Below are 10,671 nucleotides of genomic sequence, written 5' to 3'. Positions count from 1 at the left end.
AGGGAGCCCAACATGGGGACTCATCCCAGGTCTCCAAGATCATGCCCTGGGCTGAAGGCAGTGCTAAACCACTGAGCCACCTGGGCTGCCCCTGGGAGTGACTTTTAATATTTGCAGAGGGAAAGTGTTAGACTTGCTTATCTCAAAGACCTTTTCTATCAGTAACATTACTTTGATTTGAGGATCAAATAAAAAGCAATTTATTTTCCTCCCCTAGACTTTTTTTTTTTTCTGATTAGGTACATTGCCCAGTAACAATGCATCCCTTGTCTTACTAACTAAGAGATCCATTAAAGAAAGCATTGTGACCCCGAGCACACGCCACCTTATAGTTCCATGAGAAAGCTTTTAAGCACTAAGTTTCTACATGTATTATTTACTTTAACTTCCCATCTCTCATGGAACTAGACATGCCCTCTGTCTCCTAACTTCTCCATCACCGATGAGAACACTTTTATGTGGTTAGATTTAACTTTTAATGTAAGGAAAAAGTTTTTTTGCTTAAAAAAACAAAACAACAACAACAACAAAAAAAAACAACCTTGGAATTGTTTTACGGTTTGGGTTTCTTTGTGTCCTCATAAGCAGATTTCTCCAAATTGCAAACTTAGTCACATTATTCATAGTGAGGAGATCACCAATTACTTTTAAGATTTAGCCTCAAAGAGGCTTGATTTTTTTTTTTTATCAGTATAATGGAACTCAGAAGCAAAAGGGAATCATGTTGTTTTTGACAGGGAAACATATTTGTGGCCTAGATTTTGGAAGCAGGAAATACAGTCCTTTTCAGGGTAAGAAGTATCTGCTTTAGATTGGGATTTTCAAAGTAATCAACCGCTGTCGGTGTGTGTGTGGACAAGGATGAAAGGATAGGAAGGAAGAAGTGAGAATTTGCCATTCATAGCGCAGCGGGCTCCCTTATGGAGTCAAACACAATGTAATAGGAGCACAGACAGTGCAAGGGGTGGGGGTGGGAGGATAGTCCAATGGCCCTCACAACATCAGAGGAGGTTGGAAGCTGTTGTTCGATTTCTCCATGGTCTTAGACAGCTCCAGGCATGAGACCTGTAGTCCTACCATTTAGAACTGCATTTTGGTTTGTTTTCAATTGATTTTTCAGTCCAATGGTTCACTGGATATATATTTGAATAAATATTTCAGGGATAAAAATCTGTGGGCACCTTCACCACATGAATGCTACAGAGTCTTCTAGGACATGAGCATTCACAACTTACAGTCAGCACCGTGGAGTCTCTTACACCACAGCTTGGAATCTGGGAAATGTGTGAAACTAAACACAATGTAATGGGGTCAGGCTTTCAAAATACTATCTATATTTATTAGAACAAAGTGATGTTTCACATTATAAAGAGAAAAAATGTTTTTCCTCCTTCTTTCCTGCTCTAACTCTTCCATGGCCAATGTGAATGCAAACTCTTTGATATATTTAATGGAACAAAAGGCAGCAGGAGCCTGATCTCTGGAGACCCCCTATGCCAGACTAGATAATTAACTGCCCTGAATGCTTTAAGAATGTTGAAGTATATTTTATCCAGTGATGGTTTTGATGACCCAGAATGTCCTTTCTGACCTCTAAGCAGATGTATTTGATCTCTCTGTGTGTATGTGTGTGCAGTTAAAACAAATGGAAACCTCAATTTATTAGTTTCAGCTATTAATATATAAGATATTTGCATATTCTTTAATTTTTAACTTTTAAATTAGGTTTTAGTAATCTCTACACCCAACCTGGGGCTTGTTCAAACTCATGGCCCAAGGGCAAGAGTTGCATTGCTCCACTGACCAATCCAGCCAGGTTCCCCAAGGTAGTTATAATTTTTTATCCGTAAAATATTGTGAACATGCCCACTGTCAAATACAAATTTACTAAGATAGGATATACTTGAGTGTTTCTCTGCTTCAGAAAAACCAAGAAACTTCATCAAGAAGAGATACTAAGCTCTAGTCCCAACTTGAAATCATCATGTCAAAATCTATTTCTATTTCCTGGATTCTCTCTCTCTCTCTCTCTCTGTCTCTCTCTTTCTCTTTTTCTCTCTCTTATTCTCTTGAATCTGATATTATTTCTATGCTGAATAGAATCACACTTAAACAATATCCCAGAAAGAAACACAAAATCACCTTAAAAGACACAAATTTCCTGAAGCAGAAATGAAAACTTCCTGCCTCACATAACCTCACCTGGGAAGTTCGAGGTAAAGCTAGTTCTAAACAATCAAAACAAGAAACATAAAAACTCAAGCCAGATTCCATGCTTTCTCTTACCCCTGATTTTCTCTGTGATTTGGCTTAATTTTATCCCTCTCTATATGGGCTTCTTTCATTTTCATAGAGTGTATGCTGAAGCCACAAAGCTGACGTCACCACACACATCCTCACAAAACTGGTATGATAAGGCAGCAAGAGAATTATCGTAATTGTGTATTAATATCTCTCTGAAACTGTGTGCTTGCTGAATTCAGAAGCCTAGAGATCAACCCAATGCTTACCACCATGAACTCAGAGGCAGAGTTTTTAGAAGACTATGTCATGTGTCCTCAGGTCTTTGGTATATGAGCCAAAGTGGCAGCTCTTGTATATGAATTGAGAACAGCTTGTGCTGGAAAAGAAGAAAATGAGGATAGTGTATCCTTCACTCTCACCATATAGCAGGGGAGAGATACATGATCTTTCTGTCTTTGAAGCAATAGGCCAGAGCAAAGCTTCTGGTATCTCACCTTAGAGGACTGCTTGACCTGTCCTGTGCTGAGGCCTGAACACAACCTACACCTGTGCCCCAAGAGAATGTTATGGGCCAAAAGCAGGTAACGATGGCACCAATTCAAAATAAGGCATTGGTGTCTTTCTCCAGCCCTTTATCATCTGTCCTAAAACTGGAGGGGTTGGGAGAGAAAAGGCTGTGGATCAAATGTGACCTAAGATCAAAGTGAAGAGCATGGAGAGAATATTAACATAGAATAAATTCCAAATAAGACTCAGACAGACTCATTAAGTGTTGCAGTGTTTTCAAGGGGAGGGCAATGAATATTAGACAGAGAATCGTTGAAGGCAGTGCTAAAAATTAATAAATAAGACCCCCCTGTTGTGTACATTCCTGGTGACCAACACCTGAACTGATGGTCCAAAGCACTGGCTTTATAAACACATGGAGGACCACCCTCTCCCTCCTGAAGCTTCAATACTTGGTCTCTGAAAAGATATTGACCTCTTCCTTTAACCTCAACTAAGAAAATCCTTGAAACCGATTCTGACTGGCCCACTTTCATTCAAAAGACCACTTGAGTGTGTGGTGCATCGTGTATGAATCAGCACCCTCTACTCTCACATATTTAGAACTGAGAGAACTTCCTCAAAGTGAAGAGACTGCTAATCAATCCTCAAGGAAGAAACAGTTTGAGCAGATAAAACTATAAGTGCCCTGAAAGAGAAGACTACAGCTTTTACAAAGAAGTGAGATCACTCTAGAACTCTCCTCTGTCCAAAAATCCTTTATTTTAGTTCAATTCCTAAATTTCTCCTCCGGTCTTTCTTCAAATCCTTTCTTTCAAATCCTTTTCTTTGTATTCAGAAGGCATTTTAAAGGGCAGCCTGGGTGGCTCAGTGGTTGAGCACCTCCTTCAGCCCAGGGCCTGATCCCCAAGACCCGGAATTGAGTCCCACATCAGGCTCCCTGTATGGAGCCTGCTTCTCCCTCTGCTTGTGTCTCTGCCTCTCTCTCTCTCTCTGTGTCTCTCATGAATAAATACATAAAATCTTTAAAAAATTAAAAAAATAAAAAATAAATAAAAAAGGAGTTTTGAGTTACCCTATTTGTGGTGCAAAGAACTGCTATTGGCACAATATTCTTCTTCTCCCATTCTTTGACATGGTTCCCTCTCCCCATACATATAGCATGACTGTTCCTCTAGTTCCTATGTTTTGTTGTTAGGACAATGTAAATAACTCTGGCCAATAAGTTGTAAGTAGAAATGACAATTGTTACACGTAGACACATAAGACACAGACGTAAAACCCACCAGAGCCTTCCTTCTCTCCGGGATAGCAACTGACAATATTCTGAGAGAGGCCTTGCCCTCAGCCTGGGTCTCAGAGTAGACATGCTGAAAAAGACACCCCAGCCAACATCTGATACCCTATAGCTTGAGCAAGAAACATTCCTCTGTGGTTGAGCCACGGAGAGGAGGGTTAGTCTAAGTCTGTGACTTAAATTTTTGCAAAGGTCCTGTCTTTGGAATGTAGGGGCACTTGCCTTAATTTCTTTTTTTTTTTTTTTCTTCTCTTATAGCTAAGGCCTTTGCTGAAGCTGTGGCAAAGTGTCCCATTGAACTCTGCAAGTACTCATCTTTGGGGTTGACAGCATAGCGCTGACCTAGAGGTAGAGAGTGCCTGGTTCCTAATCCTGAGCACACCCTTCACTGTCTCTGTGTCCTTAGGCAAGGTGCTTGACCACATAGTACTTCACTTTACTCATCTGCAAAACAAGGGTGAATGTTTCTGTTGCATAGGTTATCATGAGGACAATTATAGTTAATATTTTTAATGAGCTTGGATTAGGGCCTGCCACGTAGCAAATTCTACATGTGTGCTTGTTCTTAAATGGGATACTTTGCTGAACTCCACATCTCTTCCAGGCTTGCCAGATACAGCTGAATTATCTCCAGCTTGATGCTCTCCTTTGTTCTGCTCACTGCTTTGCTTTGGGAGGTGCTACAGTTTATCCTTATCTGTCTGTCTGTGTTGAAAGGCCACATCCTTGAGTGAGGACATTCACCACTACTTGCAGAAAGTTCTTAATTTCTTTATGCAACAATTGATCACATTACCACCATCAAATACTTCTCAGTTCTCATCTAATTAATTTCTGTAACTCCGGCCATTCCGATTTCTCTTTAGACATATCTGCGTGATGCAGGGGTGAGCTTTCCCGCAGAATGCTCTGAAAAATACCATGGGCAGCTACTTCATTATGAGAATTGAACATGCTTTAAAATTTGTGTTATTGTATCTACGACCCACTCTAGCTTTGACCACAGGAGGGGATAAATTGTTCCAGTATTTTGGAGGTGGAGGTAGTGTTAGAGCAGCTTTCTAAATTGATATGACAGTCAGAATCAAGTTCTCTTAATTTACTTTATTGAATTTACCGATATGCTATTGGAAGATTGACTCTGTGCATTGCTATCAAACATAAACTCTTGCTGCTTCTAACTAGTGTCATTCCTATTGGACCATTTGAGGGCTAAGGACTTGTAGGTGAGGTTAGGTATGGCTCTAGAACTCTGGGATTTATTAAATGTCATGGGAGCTGGTCGGAAATGAACTGCTAGAAAAATGCCAAGTCTCTTCTTGAGTATGGTGCTTTTATTTTTTTTATTTTAAGTATTTTTTTTAATTTTTTTTTATTTATTTATGATAGTCACAGAGAGAGAGAGAGGCAGAGACATAGGCAGAGGGAGAAACAGGCTCCATGTACCCGGAGCCCGACGTGGGATTTGATCCCGGGTCTCCAGGATCGTGCCCTGGGCCAAAGGCAGGCGCCAAACCACTGCGCCACCCAGGGAACCCCGGTGCTTTTATTTTGGATGCAATTTGTTACTTGCTGTTTTTTTTTTTTAATACATTTCACAATTACATTTGTATTACAGTAACTCTGAGTCTCATAGTTAGAATATATTATAGTAGACAAAAGCTATAGGTAGTTTTACAGTAATTTAAGAGAAATAATTTTTCCATGAATTGTTAAAAGATTCTCTTTCTCCACTTCCCAGGTAGGAACTTAGAGAAATGTTTCTATGAAATCTAAGATAACCTTGGAATGAATCTAGTCTTTTAGAGTATATATTCTCCTTGAGCATTTATTAGGACTCTAACATTTTATTCTGCTGTAAATTTTAGTTGCTATCCTATTCTTTACAACCAACTTTTCAAGGTTTAATGTCAATTCCTAATTTGACTTTAAACTTGGCAAGTTTTTGAGAGCATGTGGTATAATATGAGCTTCAACTTCCCTCACTAATCTCTCCTGCTTTTGTTGAATTCCTTTGGGAAGTAGCAAAGACAGCAAGAGGTGTGTCAACATCAATTGTGATTGTTATGTGTGGGAAGGAGATGTGCTCAGATTCTTGCTGAAAGCAAGCTCTATACAGCTCTTAGGTAAGGAATAGCACAGAGAAATCCATGTATAGGAGGGAAATCTCAAACAGGAGTTAAAGTCATTGGTTTGTATGTTTTCTGAATAAAATGGTTCATTTTATCTAGTATTATCGTGCACAATATAACCAAAGAAAAGTTAAGTGATGGAGCTGTGTTTTGTGAAACTGTTTGGGCAGAGTTTGGATTTTCAAAACTAAAGCTCAGGCTTCTGGAAAAAGTAAGATTCCTTGTCTGCTTTCAGTTACATGCCTGAAGTTCACAGTAGGTCAGAATCCTATAAATTGTACCTGGATTTCCTTTAGAAATAATTTTACATTGTAACCATGACTAGAATAAAGACCTGGCATTCAGAATAGAAGTTACCAAAATGCCATATTTATCTTACAAAAAATGAAATTTATATACTATAGCAAATATTAATCTACTAAACAAGGGCCAACAGTGACCAAACAGAAGCCTTATTCTAATATTCTAATGCGAGTCTGCATTATAGTTCACAACATGAAATTCTTATTTTATCCTTTCATAAATCTTGCCTAATTTTAACATGGTAAATCAAAGAGATTTTAAAAATCAGAGTTAAAGAATTCCAAACTCACATTTTTGAGGGTAGATTTTGATAAATAGCTTTGGGGGAAATTGGGTAGAATCAGAGTATTCCAACCTTTATAAGAAATAATCTGATGTGATTCCTTTTCTGAGTTATTATAAATTTATTTTCAGAAACCAATGTCGATCCTTCCAGGAGACCTTCAATTTTATCTGTCACCTTCTTCCATGCTCCTTAGCTTCATATCCTACTTGTCTCAATATTATACCTAAAATTTATTGAGATCTAATTCCATGCAGATAATCTGCTAAGGGACTGGTTGCTGACTGTAAAGCAACTATCATTATCATTCTTTTGCCAGTGAGGACAGTGATCTTTGAGAGGCTAAGCAACTTCCATATGTCTCAAAATCAGCAGTGAACCTGATACTCAAAAGCAGATACACTTGTTGCCAAAGTCTAGGCTTTCACTGCTCTATAACTCTACCTGCTAAAGTTTCCATCTTATTTTAATACATCATTTGCATAAAATCAGAGAACTGAGAACTGTCTAGAGAAAACAACTTGTATATCTTCACATGCTTTAAACTATATGTTAGGTTTTCTAAATTTATGAAATTAATGAAATCTGTTGTCTTTCACATTTATTTTAAACAATCTTCCCTCCATGCATCATTTGGCTCTTCTTAAATCTTTCAAGACTATATCACATAAACCTCACAAATTTTTGTTAGGTTACAGGTTTTGTTACCCACAGGTTTTAGTGAAACCACTTGTCTGTCCCAGCCCAGTTGCCCAGCTCTATGGCAGAAAGTGGAGGTCCAGCATTTTGGGTCTAGGGCAGATCAATCACAGAGAGGGAAGGAACAACCTCCCAGGCCAATGTAAGGACAGCTTCCTGTTCCCTAGTAGCTAAAGCTCGGATAAGATGTCCTGCTTATGAGACCCATCATCCCATTGCCTGAGTGAAGATTCTTTACACTCACCTAAGAGGTGATTATTATTTGTATACCTCATTTTTCATGTATATATTCAGGCTTAGAAAAGTCATGCAGCTAGAAAAGTCATGCAGCTAATATAGTAGGGTCACTTCGGTGGTATATGCCAAGAGCTGAGATTCTAGATCAGTTGTTCTGAATTAGAAGAAATTGCAAAGAGCTCCACGTGCCACAGAAGATATGTTAGAACAAGGAGTAATTCAAGATCTGGAGAACATATGAGGAGGCCTAAGGCAGTAACCCTGCTCTCCCTGGACAGACCACCACACCTACGAAGAGGAGACGGATAATCAAAACTAAACTTCCGCCTACATCTGAGAAATTGCATGCTTACATTGACCATATGCATATGCATGGCTCATATACTGCTTGTATTTACTTTAATGCAATGATTCACTGCAGCCCTATTATGGTTAAATCACAATAGAAGACAGTAAGGATGGCAACGTTATTATTAATTATTTGTGTGGAAAATGAAAAGGCTGAGTTGAACCCAGTTATATGGAAACAAATGATTTTGAGAAAGTGTAACTGTCTTTTTAAAACTTAAAGTCCAAGCAGTACTTGCCTCTGCCATTACATATATGAGTTTCTGTTTGTTTATTTCTAAAATAGCTATTCATCTGAAATCTCCATCCTGTGGAGTGACTGCACGTGCTTAATTGCTTGCCCCTAAGCAAACCATTACTGCAACTATAACTTTATTACAGTATGCACAGAGTATGCACAGAGGGGAGAAATAGCTTTTAAGTAAAGTTTTACACCCTCTTTTGCAACCAATCCCCCCTTCCATTTTAAATTAATTTATTTCATTTAATGCTTTTTTTTTTTTTATATATAAGGGCCAGGAGATACTGGAAAGTCCAGTTATTGTACTTCACGTATCACGCATGGTTAAAAGTAAGAAGAAAGCAGACCTGCTTTGCATCTCCTACTTTTCACATGCAGAAAAACAGAATGAGCTTATTAATACACAAGCAGATTGTGAGCATGAATCAAGTATATGTTAATTTTTTATTAGGTAACGCATGGGGTGGTACTATAGTGTTTTTCAAGAAATCTATATCTTGTGCTCACTTTGGCAGCACATTTACAAAAATTAGTCTGATACAGAGAAGACTAGCATGGCCCCCAGAAAGGATGACATGCAAATTCGGGAAATATCCATACCCCTTAGGTGCCTAACTCTTCATGTCCCTTTTCTGTTCAAAATAGTAAACTGTGTCATTTCCTTAGGTTCACTTGTAAAGTATTAAGGTTTCAGTCTCTTTATCTTGGCACAGCTAACGGGTCAACCACTTTCTGATAATCATCTGAAATAGATTTAATACATATATATTTGTTTCTTATCTTGAGTCTTTAAATAGCAATCAAAACGAAGAGGGAAAGAGGGAAAGAGGAAGTGAATATCTCAAATTATCTGTGTTCTGATTTCCTAAAGAATCCACAGCTACAACCTCCCACCAGAGGATTTACAAGATACTTCTTGACTTGTCTGTTTATGTACTTTTCTATTTATTTGTTTGTCCATTTTCCTTCTTGAGGCAAAGGGGACTGCTAATATTTTTTAGGCTAACCATAGTGTCCAACTGCATCAAATTTAGATTTTTCATTTTCTTTTAATGAGATATAGTCTGGAAAATTTTAGTCAAAGAAAAATTTGACTAATGTGATTTGACTAGAGAAATTTGACTAGTATAATTTAGCTTTCTTATATGATCCAATTTAAAAAATCATGGACAAGAAGAAATGAATGGCTGATAAACCTGAAAAGACAAGTGTTGAGATTGGGAATTGTTGCATCACCGTCATCCTTTCTCCACTGTTGTGCTCATATGCCATTTTTGGCGAAGTCCCTGGCTGCCACTGCCATCACTGAGAGCCCATCAACTTCCATGTTGCCCGGTGAGTGCCCTGAGCATCTTCCACCAGAGTTCTCAGTCCCCCCAACCCTTTCTTGGATCCACTGAACTGTATTATTTCTCCACCCTCAGCATAAAACCTGGTGTTCTATAACTTGCCATTTAAAAAGAAAAAAAAAAGATGGAAAAAAATGAAAATAGCTAAGATAACAGACATAGGTAATAAGTAATAAAAACTAAATAGCACATAAAATTTTGGATATAGTCTTGCCTTCGTGGTAAGCCAAGAAATAATAAGAAACTATCCTGATAATTTGATGATAATATAATTATTTTAATGGTAATGGAGACTGGTACAATCTTTTGTTAGCCTAGTGTTCAGATCTTCTTTTTCTTTTCTTTTTTATTTTTTTCAGATCTTCTTATAAAGGAATCCCAATCCCAAAAATTCATAGAAAGAAAAAACGGCAAACATTTATTCATCATCATCCTTAATTTAAGAAAGGAAAAAAAAAGGAAAGAATCTACACTGACAATGTTTACATGAGTTTTGAAGCATTATCTTGATGAGATATTACACATTTTACAATATAAGAAAGAAGTTAGAGTCACAGTTTCAAAGATCAATTTAAGTACCTATTTGATAGGCAGTATGCCAAACACATTCACATTTATATTCCATGTAATCCTTAAAATAACCATATAAAGTAAAAATTTTCCAAAACTAAACCATGCACTAAATTTTATTGTAAACTATAATAACATGTATGTATTGTTTGGGAAAAAAGGAATGAAAAGCAATTTAAGTAAATAAAAATAGCTTTGCTATGGGATGTTAGGAATGTGATATTTTTCTCTCAAAATTCCCTTTAATATTCTTGTAATATTATTTTTACATTATGAGGAAAAAATAAACCTAGAGAAATACAAACCTGGTTAAAAAAAAAATACCGTTCTCATAGAGTCTACAATGGTTTGAGACAAATGTAGGTAATGACAGCAGACACTGATGCCTAGACAATAAATAATGAAAAATAGGAAATAAAAACCCTTTTGTTTTAAAGAAAACAACAGAGCTCAGCTAGAGA

General features: G+C 37.5%; 1 non-coding gene across 1 annotated transcript; it reads left to right on the top strand.

Annotated features, from left to right (window-relative positions):
• The first annotated feature begins 8,790 nt into the window (after nucleotides 1-8,790).
• Nucleotides 8,791-8,896, top strand: LOC112912445 (U6 spliceosomal RNA). The gene has a single exon (XR_003233513.2). It is a non-coding gene; the product is annotated as a U6 spliceosomal RNA (small nuclear RNA).
• Nucleotides 8,897-10,671: the final 1,775 nt, after the last annotated feature.

This window comes from Vulpes vulpes, chromosome 6, assembly GCF_048418805.1.
Source record: "Vulpes vulpes isolate BD-2025 chromosome 6, VulVul3, whole genome shotgun sequence".
Taxonomy (NCBI): domain Eukaryota; kingdom Metazoa; phylum Chordata; class Mammalia; order Carnivora; family Canidae; genus Vulpes; species Vulpes vulpes.
This window is presented reverse-complemented; position numbering and strand designations above follow the sequence as displayed.